Source organism: Pseudopodoces humilis, chromosome 1 (genome assembly GCF_049639895.1).
Source record: "Pseudopodoces humilis isolate 2021_Gansu_Grassland_sample_001 chromosome 1, ASM4963989v1, whole genome shotgun sequence".
Classification (NCBI taxonomy): Eukaryota; Metazoa; Chordata; class Aves; order Passeriformes; family Paridae; genus Pseudopodoces; species Pseudopodoces humilis.
Genome location: NC_142200.1, coordinates 92876030 through 92892430, shown reverse-complemented (window position 1 = coordinate 92892430; position 16401 = coordinate 92876030).

Genomic DNA, 16401 nt, shown 5'->3' with positions numbered 1-16401 from the left:
TTAAAAGGAAAGAAATGCAACCTGGTGAGCAAGGACCATAAGACTGGGATGTCTGAAGACCAGACAATTGTCTTGGCCAAGTCCCAGAGGAGTGGAACAGAGAAGAGAAGGCAGAGTGTGGGAAAGCTGTTAGAAAGGCAGAGAGAGAGTAGGAAAGACTGTTCTCTCCTGAGGGAGGGTAGGACTCCAACATCTGGGTAGGAATTGAAGGGGGGCCAGAGGAGGAAAGGGCTGTCTGGAAGGGTCTGTGATGTTGTAACATTATTTCCTTCACAGCCCTTGAGGTTTGGAAGTAAATGCAGCACTTTTCATTCAAAATGTAACTTTATTTTTTCCCAGATAGAAGTAATGTATGTATGTATGCATATGCATATGTACACATACTTGCCTTCCAGAGAATGGAATATATGAAATGCTGTAGTCATCTGGTGTTTCACCTGCTCACCTGGCAGGAAATTTGAATCTAGAATTTCCAAGATCAGCTTGACTCTGGCATTTCCCAAATTGCAGCCTGATGTACTTCAGTGTTGGTTTTATACAGGTATGCACGTTTTTGTCCATGTGCTTGTTCCGAGTTACCAGCCCAAATACACCTCAAGCTGTTTATCAGTTCCATAGTGCCATGCCCCAACAAAATCATACTGATTTTTATCCATGTATGATTTCTACATGAATTTACATCAGAATGAAGTAAAGTCCAGGATTTTTTTTTTGATGGATATAATTTACAGGACACAAGATTTTTTTGTAAAGAGTGGTAGGTTTGTCGTACGGATACTACATTTAGTTCCTTATATTCCTTTTCTGTTTCTGAATCACTAGTCCCCAGATAGACTGAACTATCTTTTCTTGGCAATCATCAGATTTGTTCTAAACCTGTAAAAATATTATTTAAAATTGAGAAAGTCTTATAGTTTCATAAACTGAGAGATGGATTCCTGTATTCGAGAAATCAATGTTTTAGCAACAACTAATGGCTTTTTTAAATACACTCTTATACCACAGCAGTTATTATAACAACGCAGAAACAAAAGGATTTCTTTAGCCACTGTGGTTAATAAATTGCATGTGATTATGGGAAGGGTGAGTTTTATTACTGTTTCTGCATCCAAAATCCTGATTAGAATTGTATAATCTAGGTTATTGCTTTCTGGATATTCCTGTAGCTCTTTTACCCAGGATTGTGGCCAACATAGTAAGTTAGACATTAGTCGTTCATTTTCCAGTATCTTTGGCTTCAGCAAGATTTATTTTAGCAGGAGCTTCACTACCATTTTCTTTCCAGCCTTGGAAACATCCACTTCCCAGCAAAAAACTTAACCACACTGGATGGTGAAAAGATGAAATTCCAAAAGGAAATTTGTTGGGCAAGAATCCACAGGACAGGTGGTGGGATGTAGCTGGGTAATGAACTTGGACATTGCTAAACCTGAAACTGAATTGGATGGTGCTGCCTTATGAAAAGGGAAGAATTTATTATATCTTAGCCTCGTAACAGCCTGTATGAACAACATAATATATTTAAAGGGAGTATATTGCCACTCTGCTAGAACAGCACTATCCATGTTCTCTGCCCTCCTAAGTCCTACTTAACACCAGTTATCCAACAGCCACTTGAAGGGGGAGTGCAGAGGGGTATGTGTAAACATTTAAGTGAGATTTGTTGCCACCCCAAGCCTTCCTTGCTGTATTGTCAGGCAGTGCAGATTGCATTTGCGGTGCTGTTTTCGTGAGACTATTTCTGTAGAAGCTGAGCTGAACTCTTCCTGTAGATGCCTGTGAATTGCAGTCAGGCATTGCATATTAGGACCCATTTTTGAACAAAGTGTATTGAAAGTAATAACTAAAATGTAATATGTCTGGTTAGCAATCGTGCATCAGCTGTTAAATGTATTTCGCATCCTTCTGTTTTTACTCATAGTTTGTGAAAATATTAGTGTTCTTATATTTATTTCAAATATTTTTCAGTAAGAACAGGTATCTGTGAATCACATTCTTTTTCTGAATATTTGAAGTCGAAATACTAATTCTCAGGCTTAGTGATGATTCAGTGTTCAAGCTTGTTCCTGGACAGAATAAATGTATCCTATTCCTATATCCAAAGCATATGGTTCAAATTCTCAAGTGAACAAATACAAAATTGGATTTCTTTGACCAGTTTCCCAATATTTGTCTAAAATGAATCATATTCATGAATTTGCCACAAAACACATTCTCTGTGACAAGGGTGTACGGCCTGGGGTTGATCCATCTTCCCCCTTTATGGCATCAGGCTTTCTATAATATGCAGCAGATTGGGAATCACTGTACTACAATATTAGTGGAAAATAAACACAAGCTAAGTGAATTCATTAAAAACATTAAACAAATATTTACACAATCTTCTACAGTGTTTGCCTACCTCTTATTCAAATCACTGACCTAGAAGAAAATGCTCAAAGCCATATGAGACTTGAAACCATTTGCATCATTGTTCTTGTACTAATAACCTTTTGGATTTATTACTTTTGTAGCATTTTATTGTTTGCACACTACCTGGGGCTTTTCAAACTTATTATGGTTGCTATTATTCTATATTCCTCTATGAGAAATGTTCATCTGCTTTTCTGGTAATCTTGCAATATTTCTTGTAATATTTCCCTATATCGTCTATTCCATAGTCTGTACTAGAAATGAATAATACAAATAATAAGCAGTAAACCTTATTGTCATTCATTTCTTCGAATAGCAACTATTCTGTATTTGGAAATGCACAAAAAAGTGCTAATAATCACTTGTACAATCCAGACATTGGGTGCTGTTAGTCTCCTTTGTCACAGAAGACATCCTCATTTGCATTTGTATCTTCCTTCTTTGCTGCCTCCACAAAGAGAAGTGCAGACCCTGTGATTAGCACAACTTGCAGTCCTACTGGGGGCCTGGAGGCTTCTCAGAGCCCCTTGTGTCAAATGATTTTGAAGTCAAAAAGGCACTCTGGGCTCAGAAGGAACAGATACCTTCTGGTTAGCACAGGGCTTTTCAGTTTTGCCTTCTTTTTAGGCTGTGGTGCCATCCTCGGGCACGACATGAGAGCAATGCCATCAGCTTACAGAGCAAAATAGCTTAAGGAGAAGCATTTTACCAGGAATTGCTGGGCTGCCCTTAGGCCAACCTGAAACCATTACAGGGTCAGGTACCAAGCCCTCTATTGAGGTAGTCTGGCTGTCAGACCCACAGCTGCATGTTTTGGGACAGATCATCTGTTTTTGCAGAGAGCAGAGAGAGAATAAAGGGACAGATTTTCGTGATCCCCTTATGTAAGGAATACTTCTGAACCAACCTTATTCTGCTTCATGAGGGTGGAGACATCCACAACTGAAGTGTCAGCTAAGACACCACATGAGGGAACTGACACTTTACACAAGCATTTAGCACCAAACTCTTTGAAGAAATAAACAACCTGCATTACCATGCTATAGGTAGATATGAAACTATAAGAAAGGAGCAATGAGAGAGAGCAAACTCTGCTGTAGCAGAGCCTTTTGCACATTTTCAGTGGAGATATTATAGACATGGATTTTTTTGTTTCTCCCCTCCATAGAAAATGTTAACAAAATGCTATTTTATTTCTATAAAACATTCATTTAAGAGCCACTTATTTTCTACAGACCTGCATAAAGCTTTCCATAATGGGGATAAGTTGATACTTACTGTGGGACACGTTAGACACTCTGCTGGCTGATATTTGGCCCCATTTAGTAAATAAGAAAGCAATGGTATTTGCAGGAGGGAGAATTAAAAAGAAAATGTCTTTTACATCAGAAGGAAATTACTTTTCAGACAGATTCAGTCTTGGACATCCTGCCTCTGGCCTGAGACTGGAAATATTCTGCAATTGTTTCTTTTTCCTTAGCATAGGTTTGCTAACATCATTGGCTATAAAGCATGCTGGCTTTAGCATTGAAGGATAGTTGGTAAAGATAGCCAAGCTGTTATGTGTCCTGCTAAAATCCAAGTATAGGACACCAACTTCCTTTGACTGCTACTTCAAGAGGTGATGAAGAAAAAGCTTGTACACTTATGGAATTTTGCTTGTACTCCAATAGCCTTGTGGAAAGACAAGCTGGCTTAGCACTGTTGTCCTTATTTCAAATGACAGAATGTCACAGAATAGCTGCAGAAGAAAAAGACCTCAGGATGTCATCCAGTCTGACCTTGCTGCACTCAGCAGGGTCAAATACAGCAAGTTGATCAGTGCCTCATCAACTCAGGCTTTGAATACTTCCAAGGATGAAGACTCAACAGAGTCTCCAGGATACCTCTTCCAGTGTTTGACCATCCTTACAGAGGAAAAAAAAAACAGGTTTTTTTTACATTTAAGTGGACTTCTTTGCATTTCAGCTTGTGTCCACCTCCTCTTGTCCCATAAATGGGCACTACTTAGGGTCTGGTTCCCTCTTCTTTACTGGCTATCCTCCCCTTCAGATATATATACACTTTGATAAAATCCCGGCTTGAGCCTTATTTTCTCCAGGCTGGAGAGTCCCAGCTCTCTCAGCCCCCTCTTGTTTATGTAAAATGCTTCAATCCCTTAATTTTCTTTGTGGTGTTTATTTATTTTTTTTTTTTTGCTGACCCGCTCCAGTATGTCCAGATCTCTCTTCAAGCCTAGAGCTAGACCTAGCACCACAAGTATCTCAACCGAGCTGGGCAGAGGGGAAGGATCTACTCCTTGACTTACAGGCTATGCTTTCTCTAAAGCAGGCTAGGTTGCTTTTGATGGTGTCTGCTTCAAAGCTATGGAGAGCAAAGCACAATGCCCTCTCATCAATGCTATTTGATAGAATTTGGGCACCCATCTCTGGGTTGTGCTCAATGCCTCCTGCACCTTCTGCTCATTCCTTCTTTCCTAGTACAGCTAACCTCACTAAGGATTCAGAGTCTGTTCCTGGGGAATAACTGAACAAGTAGCTTATAAGCAGGAATGCTGGAGCAGCTCAGGAGCTACAGTGTCTGTGAGATACTTTGTGGTGGACACCCTGGAATATGCTACAGCCACTGGTACCCAGTGGCATCATTCATATCAAGATGAATCTGTCCACGTGTCTGCACACGTGCTAGCACACTGTGGGAAGGCTCAGTAATGACTCCATGAGGGAATTCTCCAGAAAGTTGCTTTCCCACTCATATCTCATGGGTTTTTCTTGGTGTGTGTACTACAATGCTATTGTCTGGCAAAGCCTAAACTCTCATCAGCTGTCTCCATGACTCCAGGCCTGCATGCAGCCTGCGTGATCTCCTTCGCAAGGCACCCTGCTGCTTGTCAGGGCAAAACCCACTGCCAAAATTCCTTCCACCAAGTCTCATACCCTTCATCTCCCTCTTTTTTTCCCTTTTGCTCCCTATCCCAAAATCTGATTTACATTAACATCTGGAAGAGTTCATCTTCTAGAGTAGGATCTGTGTCTTTCCACCAGCAGTTTAATTTACTGTGCTGGCAAGCTGAGAGCACTTGCACACAAGGGCCTAGGAAGAGCAGGCATATTCTCCCACAGTCTGCCATAAATGAATTCATAGAGCAGTACACAAAGTAATGCAGCGTGATGAACCATCAGCCAACCTGCTGAAATCCATAGTGGTGCAGGACTAATCCAGCGGCAGGACTTTGCTCCAAGGCCTGCTTTACCTGCCCCAGATAAGTCTCAATTCACTGTACAACTAAAATATACTTACAAGTGATGATGTGGAGTCAGTCTTGGGGACTGGCATGTGCTCTGAGGACTTGGGTTGGATGTGATCAAATATGTGACTTCAGCAAAATTCAACCTGTTCCTGCATCCTCCGTATCCTGCTTTTTCTGACTGTCTCATGGATGAGAAGTCAGTAGCCTCTGCTGGGATGTTCTGCCATCATTCCCACCAGGATTGTCCTTTCATTGATGGAAGCAGTGGAGGGCAGTCAGAAACCAGGAATTTTCTGGAAGCCTCCTCATTGCTGGGTGGATGGCTTTCAGACTAAACTAGTGTACAGCAGAAGCTGTACTCTACTGTCTGAACTACACTGCCTGTACTGCCAGTCTTGCAACTAAATGAACAACAAAGTATGTACTGAGAGTGCTGTGATAAAATTATGTCTAGGAGAATTGTCCAAAAATTGCATCTTGTTCAGTTTTAGTCACGTTTGGATAATGCCAGCTTTTCTTCCCCTAATATAAAAAATATGTGAAGTTTCTATTAACATATAGCATTAAAGTATATGACTTTTAGGCCACAAGGCACAGCCACACACATGTATAGACTCAAAATTATTTGGCCTTTGTGGACCCTCATTAGCAGTTTCTCATATGGACTTGCAAATATTGTGATGAGTGAAAATTAAGGACTAAAATCAGTCCTTAGAGTACTATGGCATCACTGATATAGGTTTATAAACCTGAAAGCAACAAATGTTCCCAAATAGCTTTTGTGTGTTTGTTAGCGAGGATTGCTTCAGACAACCTGGATGGGCTTTGAAAGTCTCTTAATAACAAATGTGCTGTGAATGAAGAGTGGAATAGCAGTGAAAAATCAACAAACTGCTTCTTTCAACAGCTATGAGCTGGCAGGTCTTTGTGATCTTTTTTAATCCATTTGCAATTAAGTGATTTTTTTTTTTCTCCCCCTAGAAGGAAAACCACTTATTTTTTATCTGTTTGAAGATCAGGTTTGGTGAAGGGTAAGACTGATGATTATTCTGGGGCTGGTGATGTCCTGGACATAACCACCAGGAGCATCTGAGCTGTGCTGGGACAACAGTCTTATTTCTGATCTCCTGCTTTCATCCTTTGCCTGCCTGAGGTGGGGTGTGGGGCAGGTGGAATAGAATAAAGTTCCATTCAGGAGGGATTTTCAGCTGTAACTTTAAGCAAACCAGCCTTATCATGGCTGTGGATCAGTCCCAACCATTTTATCTCCTGGGTCAGCTGAGTAGAATGCAGTTTACAGGATGTGGCTTGTTAGAGATTTAAAATTGGACATCCTGTTTGCTTTGCATGGATGTCAGTCTGTGGTAGCACTTAAAAGCAGAGCTTTCTCAAGGGTCCCTGGCCAAACTGTTGTCTTTCCCCTGTGCCCGTGCACTTTCATTGCTTTGGGTGGCAAAATGCCAGATTACATCAGCTGAGAATCAGGCCCAGGCTTTCCAGTGAGGAAAAAGAAGTAAAAATGGCAGTCAGTCCTGCTCTAGAGAAGTTAAATATAAATTCAGACTTTTTCTCTCTCACATGCACAGAAATGCTGAAATTGCATACAAGAAGTTTTTTTTTTTTCATACCATCTGTTAGAGAATAAAAAGCACCTGGCCTCATTCATTGTCTCTGTTAGATCCCCTTGCTGGTTTCAGCAGACCAAGCATGCCCATTTAACTTTCTGCCACATGTGCCTGGCAAAAAAACATGACTGGAGACTTGCAGCACTGTAGTCCTCCTGTGTCACTGTTTTGTACCTGTCCCTCTACATGGTTTTGGGGGGTGTCATATGCTCTGGTTGGCTGTCAGGTAACTTTTAACTAGCAAAAACATGAGAAAAGTATGGGCATACTTGGTTGACATTATTCCCCAGTAACCAAACAAAATAAAAATAACCAAAATAAATAAATAAATAAATAAATAAATAAGTAAATAAAACCAAAAAAAGATCTTCAAAATGCCAATGACAGTGTCAGAAAACCTTTTTTTCAGTGATATCCTGAAAATCTGAATTGGAGGGAGTGTAGGGAGACTATTTTTATCTAGAAAACCATCTAACAGAATGAAAAACTCGTCTCTGTGCTTCAGAGGTGCAGTATCATTGGTGGCATTTTGTGCAAACATGCTGGTGGCTCATACTACCACTGACTGTTCATACTAGTTTGTCAGTGGGATCTGTGACTCAGACAGTAAAAGATCATTAAGCGGACTTGCTAAAAATTCATGAGGTATTTTACATGGTACCATTTCTGCCTGCTGTCCAAAGGTGCTTACCAACTGTAGTGTCATTTTTGAGTGCTAAATGTCAGTAATACCATACATTTACTCCTTATAGAAAGGCTTTCAAAACTCATGCCACAAAACTAGCATCTGTTTCTTTCTTTTTGGCTCCCATCCATCCCCTGTTTTCTTCTTTTCTCCTTTTCTCCATATTTTCTTGCTTTTTTTTTTTGACCACTTATGCTTTCCATTCGAACCACATCTTCATGTTTCACTCTGTCTTGTGCAGTAAAGTTTCTTTTAGCCTCTGCACAGAGCTGGCAAGGGGACAGACTAATGCAATGAGCTGTCTTGGGTAGAAAATGTCTGGTTGCAAGGATCAAAGTTCTTCTTCAAAGAGACAGAAAGTCAATGTTGTGTAATGTCTGAGTTACTGGTGATCTCCTTGGCAGAGATTTGGGAAGAAGGATGAGCTCGTGATTATGAGGCTAGTCTGGGGACTTGGTGACCTGGTTCAAGTGGCCTCTCCAGTGCACAGTTCCTCTCAACAAGTCCCTTACAACCCTCTGTATTTTAGGACATGTATGCAGATGGGGGACTTTTCACAAGTGGATGATGAATTATGAAAGTCTGAAAAGGAATCATCTGGCTTGTTTAGCACCAAAATGCTCTTCAGCTGCTGGAGATTTTCTTCTCCTGGTGCCTCCATTCCTTTCTAAAAAGCAGTGATTTCTTGCCTTGTAGATGAGACAAAAATATTATTGGTGTTGGAGCTGTGCAGACAGTGCTGCACTATATGGGTGCCATAAGACGAGAGAATGTTTTGCTATATTTGGCTCTAGGGCATGGAGACACTCATGCATAACTTATTTAAGACCTAGTCTCATGAGCCCCCTCTGAAATAAATGAATGGCCCTTGTATGTATGTGAAAAATTAGCATGATGTAGATTTGTTTAAAATGAATGGATTCTTTTTTGGTGATGAGAAAAGAATATATATTAAAATACCCAGGCACAAACACTTTTTAATATTTTTTTTTGGCACCAGTAGGTTCTTTTTTTAGTTGATTTTGTCAGCCACATTTCCTTTCTGAACAGAGGTTACATACAACAATTGGATGAACAATTGTTGAAAACTCTCAGGGGGGCATTCTTGAAGACAAGACTGCATGAGATCATGTTATGAGTGTGGCTTGGCTGTGCTTTTATTCAGTAGGTGATCTCATTCATTTAGACTACTAATAATTTTAACAGGGAATAACTGCAGCTATCCAAAAGTATAGCAAAAAAGTGATGTTGCAAGATTTCCTGTGAGTTTTGCACAGAAATATCCATTTCTTTGCTAGTTGATTTGACACAAGCTGGATATTGCTGGTCAGATGAAAAAAGTAAGTTTAATATGAGCAAATAAAATTCTTCACTAGAGTGACAGCTTTATCAGGTTTATTGTTTTTCTCTAAATATATTTTTTATGAGCTTCTTTTAGATTGTTACCTTTTGGGAAAGAGACCATGTAAACATCTGCATTTCTAAAATTTCTATCTCACTGGGGGTCCTGCTGGGACCTCTGGATGCTATCATGATAAAAATATTAAAAATGATCTAACAGATTAAGTATCCTGGGACAGGTTAGCCTATGATTACCCCTGAAATGCCTACAGAGCATTTTATCCAGTGTTCCTCAATAATGAAGAAATCCCTGACTGGACCAATTATTTTCAAGTTCAAAAAGCAGTACAGGCTCCTGGCTAGAAAACATGGGCACAATCAGCTAAAAACTTTGAACTCTCTCTCAGCGTAAAAAAATAAAAAAACATTTACAGCCAGAAATAACAAGGTTGGGAAGTTAAATTAGAAGCACGGACTGAGAAAGACTTTAGCTAATTCTGGTTTTAATCAGTGACTGCAGCAGTCACCAGGAGCAGGCACTGCTGTGGGTTTGAGAATAATGACTTTATTTTAAGTAGACAGAATTTGTTGGCTTGACCCAATTGCTGACAACCAGTCTCCCCTAAACACCCTACATGGGGCCAGATCCTGAAGTCCTCCTGTGGTTTTCATCCAAGCCCATTCTCTCTGCAATCAAAACTTGAGCAGACACAGGCTCAGTACTTGGCCTACATCTATTGCAGACTCTTTTTGGTCTCTTAAAACCACCATAGAAAAATAAATCTCCTGAGCTCAAATTTCAACAAAATAATAGATTACCAGCCTTGACCTCATGCAGCAGGAGCAGCACACTGTACATGGGTTGATCCTGACAGGGGTGGAGCAGCTTGGGAATGTGCAAGGTCTCCTTCACTGAAAGCTATGAAACTAGATGTTACTCAGCTTCTTGGAAGAGGAGACATGCTGCCTTCCCTTGGGCAATCTTCCCAGTCTGGTTTTCCCAGTGCTCAGAACCAAGGCCTGCGGGCAACCAGCACAATTCTGATGTTGAAACATATGATTTAAAAAACCATCCAGGAGGTGAGCAACTGAAAGGGGAGGAGGAGAGAGGCTAACAAATCCATGCACACACCCATCAGAATACAAAAGACAAAAAAAAAAAAAAAGAAGAAAACAAAAAACCAACACAAGGAAAGTTGAAATTGCTGCTTGACATCAAGAAGAAAGGTTGTATAATCTGTATGATTCAGCCTGAGTTTCTGGTCATGGAGGAGAGTCAGTCTTGTGATTTGGAGCACTAGACTGGAATTTGGAAAGTTTGAGTTAATCAGCTTTCTTTAATGGCTTTCTAGCTTTCTGTCCTCTGTTAGGGCGTCTCAAGGTGCCTCAAGTTCACCTTTGTTTAGATACATCCATAGGGAGGCTATTTCCTACTAGAGAGGCTGCCTGTCCTAGATGCTAGTGAAATGTGAATAATCTCTGTTGTGTGGTGTTTAATGTCTCCAAGTAACTCAGTCGAAATGAATGATGTTTTCTTTCTTTAATAATGACTTCTCAGCAAACACAGAATTAATCTGAATTTTCAATTCCCACCTGATTGCTCTATGTTATTTCAATAATTTGCATCTGAACTTCATTAGGTATCACAGTGTGATATCTCTCCTAAACAGCAGTCAAGAAAATATTAGGTTTGTACAGTAAGTAGAAGTATTTTCAGACAAACTTTAATTTGAACCAATTTGGCTTCTCTTTCCATTGGATCGAACTAGTTCATTTAGCAAAAATAATAATCTGTTATTATGCACAGATCTATCCTTGTGACACTTTCTCACTGCTCTGAAATTGACCTTCCACAATGGTAACACATCTGCCTGTCCAGATACAAGGAAAGTATTTGTGAAATCTTGAAAACAAATTTCAGTGTCAAATCTTTGCCTGAGTGCCCCCACAGATGATGTTTGCAACACATTCAGCTGTATGCTTCTAAAATCCTTCCATGGATTTAGGAGCCTCAGTGTAATGGAACTGTATTGGGTTGTAGGTGAAAGAGTTTAAAAGGAAAATAGACTGAGCTGTTGGAACAAGTACTAGGGGATCTTTTAAAGACAGAGATATTACTGCCAGCTTGATTTCAAATTACTGCAGCATGAGTCCCTATGCACATTCCTTTTCAAAGGAGTAATAATTAAAGCTGGTTTTGGCTTGTTCATCCACCCCCTTCTGTTTCTCTTGGTAAATGAAAATATCACAGGGCAAATTTATTTGCTTTCCACAGCAGTACCCAGAACAGTTTTTTTTCATGTCCACCCCTCTCTGTACCAAATTAACCTCCACCTGAGGCTGTGGTGGAAGTGGTCTGGCCCTGTTCAGTACAATTGGCTTTTATAATCACTGGCAGCATGAGAATGTGCTGTTATCCCAGAGCTGCCAACAGCTTCAGGGCTCTGCAGGTGGCACCACCACCTCCTCCCTGGCTTGCTCAGCACCAGACCAGACATCCTTGGAAAGCTGGGTCTCGAGGTCTGACTGTGCTCACAAGCTCCTTCTTTGGCAGCAGGAGAAGTCAGAGTGCTGCTGTTCTGGCAAAAGTGCTGGGCACCTCCTAAAGCATCCCAAACAGGAGAAAGTAGCTCCAAGAGAAGAGGTCTGCTGTTTTTGAATTTCACTTTGGAAATGTGACCCTGGGTAATTTCTGCCCCTGCCAGCCTCAGAGGATAACATGTAATCTTTTCACCTCTATACCACAAAATGAAGCACATCAATCGAGTTTGGTAATTGCATTTAAAGCAGGTTGGTAAATCAAGGGAAATGGGCAAATAAAACAGATGTCTGCATGTTCTGAGTACTGTGCTGTGTGTTCATGCAGCTTCTCTGAATGCCTTCTGAAGTATTACTGCCAAGGAAAGAGGAATAATTAAATAAGCTATTAATAACTCAGGGAGACTCCTTGTCTCAAATGTACTTTTATCTTATAAATGGAAGGTCAATCTTAAGAGTGAAAATACATTAAAAATTAATGCTACAGAGAACCCCTGTCCCTTGCCACTACTCCAGCTGTGTTTGAAAGGTAGCACTTATTTTCTTTAATAACAGAGCTTCAAAAGAAGCATAATTAAATGAAAAGCTATGGAAATACATGGAATATTAGGGTCTAACTTGAACAATTAACATTACTTTCAGTGAGATTTCCATCATGCCAAAGGTGATTCTTGTAAAATAAACATTTGCATTATTATAGAAAGAGAGAAAAATTCTGATTCCACTAACAGTGTCTTTAATCATCCACATAATATTAAAAAAAAATATTATTTTTGAAACTTCAAATGTCCTTTTGAGGGTGTCATACAAAGCAGAGAAGCAAAGAAACCAGAACTGATTTTCTCTGACCATTATGCTAGATGTCTTAGCTCGAAGGAATTTTATAAATGTTTTTTCTTCAGCCTTTTAAAATATTATTTTTATTTATTCCTCCTCAGTCTTTGAACTGACCTTTGGAGTCTAGAAAGAAAAGCTGACTGTTCTGCAGATTTGTTGTCCTTTTAGTTTTCATTCACAAGTCCTCTATTCATCTTCTTGCTTAAATAAATCTGGAATCAACTCAAGCAACTCTAGGCATCTAATTAATCTAAATAATTCAGATTATGGCTCATTCACTTGCCTCCTACTCCTGCTTGACACAGACAGACACTTTCTGATGGCGATCTCAAGCCACTTTAATACTTAAGTGTCCTCTGGAGGTATACTGTCTCTCTGTCTTGACAACAAAGGGTACCCAAATTGACATTGTACATAAACTGTGTCTCATTTACGTACCTAAAATTAGCTAGAATTAATCTAGACCTAAGCGGCTTTAGAGCTTAATTTGCTATTCCATAGTGTATTGATTGTTGGCAAGGAAATATATTCATTTATTTTATTTAAAAAACCCAACAACAACTGAAAATAAAATATTTTAAAATAAGAAAAAAAATCAAGAGTGTATGAGGTGTGAATATGTGTTTATATATCTAACACACAGCTGCAGAAATAGAGTTGAAAGGGCATGCATCTCCCTGAACCTGCCTCAGTGAAGCAGAATGACTAGAGGGTCTGATGATATCCCCCTTGACAGTGTAGCCTAAGGTCTTCTTCCTCCACTAATATCTTTTTGCCCTATAGCATCTTCTCACCCTTTGTCACTTGTATTTTCAAGTGCTTAGGATTAGGCCTATAAGTAACCTGCCAGCTACACAAATTAATAGTTTTAAATTATATTATTATTATTATTAATTATTAATTTATTATTATTATTATTATTATTATTATTATTATTATTATTATTATTATTATTATTATTACTTCTTCATTCTCTAATACAAAAATTGCTGAAAAAAATCCCGTAAAATCCTGTATTGGAGAATTTTAGTAGGATTTTAAGCGGTAGTAGCTTAAACTCCTGCAGGAGTTTATGTGCCAACCTTCACTCCATGGCTTTAAATCACTTACCAAGAAAAAGTCAATTTATTGACTAACCTATATTCATTTCCATGTAGAGAAAGTATGGATTACCTTCTCAAGTCTGTCTCTGCACTCTCAGTGATAGTGGCACAGCTGCTTAAGAGATGTTGTTGTTAAGGCATCCCAGCTCTGGGTATTTCACATCCCCTGTGGCCCTGGCTTTGACAGAACACCTTCTTGCCATGAGAAAAAGGAGAAATGGACTTTGAAGGGGGAGGTGTCATCTAGACCATGATGCCAATGCTCTGTGACTTCCTGGAGTCCCGCCCTTGGTTACACACTCTTCCATCTGGGTTGCCTTCTTCAGCGCCTGGATCATGAGGTCCTGGTGCAAAACCCAGATTAATGGATGGCAGCACAGACTCTGGTTGTGCTGAGCATCCGACCGCAGAAATGACTGGATCTGATAAAGGTAATCAAACACAGAGATGATGGGTGATGGTCATGTTAGCTATCACAGACAGAGTAACTGCTCACTTGAACAGCAATAAGAATGTCCCTGTTTCTCCAGAAATTTTCCTAGGAGAAAAATACAGCTGTTTCTATATGGAAATGTTGGAGAACAGTGTAATAATTTTTTGGCAAGAACTCTCCCTAACACCCATATTACTGGTTTTGTATTTCTGTGAAGTGTAAATCTTCTGTATAGCAAATATAAAACTTCTAGAAATAGGTCTTCTTCTCTTGGCTACTTTTTCCTAACCCTTAGAAGTGGCCCCTCCAAAGGTAGAAAACTATTGGCCTAGGTACATGAAAAAATAAGTTTCTTAAAGCTTTACTTAAACCTTTTAATGTACTGTAGTATATTATCTCTTGGATGAAAACAGAACCAAAATTGACATGGATTATTTTAGATAGCTAAGCACCTTTTAAATAATGATTTGCTTTATTTGGTAATGAACAGTTAATAAATACTTCATACTGACCATAGAATTTTCAAATGTGATTATATAGTTTGGATTTCAAAATCATGTGTTTAGAATTAGATTTGGCAATTGGGTGCTTAAATTATTTTAAATATGATGGCATTTATTTCCTTCATGTCTGTGTCACTTTGCAATCTGAATGCACTCTATATATCTTACATCATCTTGGATTATCACACTCTGTTTTAACCATAATGGGTCCAGAATTAGGATTTCAGAAACCAAACCTCTCCAGGGCTGGAAAATGTCGTGATTTGAAAGGAAACAAGCCGAATAGTTCAGATTCCTTTCCAGCAGTGTCATGTGTACACTACTGTGGAGATTTTGTATAGACTCTGCTCCTGCTGGCACATAATCCTTTCTCAGAGGAGTTTTCAGAATTCCCACCCTTAACTGGTCTTACCATGCATCCAACATACTGGGGAGGTCTTCTTTTGACACTATTTTAGTATTTTTTAGGTTCTATAGGAATGGGTAGAAAAGTGCAAGTGTTCTCCAAAGTGATATGTTACACTCTGCTACAGTCTGGTAGGGGAATCCTGGTACGATACACATCAGGTATATGCCCAGCTACACAATTTTTGGCAGAGCTGCTTCATGCTGTCATGTTCCCAGTGGCACCACCAGTGTTGACAATCTCTAGCCAGCCCTCTGGGAGTGTTCCCACCCTGTCCATGGCTCAGAACCCCATTCCAGCCCTCTAGGTCCATCAGTCTCTGACAAAGTGGTGCTGCAACAATGCCAGTTTTCATCTCCCCACAGCCTTGCCTGGCCAAAGGTTCCATTGACAGATGACCAGCCATGGGTTGATGTCCGAGTCCATCCCCAGGGAGGTGATCCATGGTCTGGATTCTTGGCTGAACCTGACTTCAGTCCCTGTCTGTCCCTCTCCTTTGCTGGAGAACTGTGGGGCTTGGGCCTGGCAATCAGGTTGGGAGAGCCTCCAAATTAACGATGAGCATTTAACTTTCCCCACTCAGCACAGGCTCAGCACCTACCTGTGATGCATCATCTGGTGTTTGTCTTCTTTATTTCTCTTCTGTTTTAATCAAAAAGCTCACTGGAAAAGAAAGGTATAACATCTTTCATGATTCACCAGCTTGCTAAAGCTTAAGTTATTTGGAGTAGACTCTTTTCTGTTTATTATTCTCTTCTTGAGAGACTTAGTGCAGCTCACAACATATTAGGGTATGGTTTTGGAAAAGTTAAACCACCAGCTAAACTAGAGTTCATCTGATGGGCTGGATGAGAAGGATAAAAAAATCCCTGGTGTATTTCTTACCTTTTTTTGCAGTAACATTAAAATGGAATTTGACTCATAGAGACAATTTTCCTGCATTTGCCATAGCAATAATATCCTTTTAGTAAATCAATAATGAAAATATATGCTACTTATGCATGACTTATCTCCATGGAGGCATTTGTCACGTAAGTCTTTACATGAAGATGTCTTAGAAATGTAGTCTGTATCAATAATTTATCCTTCACTATATGAGCCAGGCCATCAGGCCATTTTATTCCAACACATTACTGCATTATCAAAATACTCTATGGAAGTTGTCCTTGTTGACAGCTGAGCCTCGTCCCTGGCCTCCTTGTTGTATCAAGGTTTATCTGCACAGCATTGCCAAGAAGTATATTTTGACCCTAGTGCAAATCAAGGCT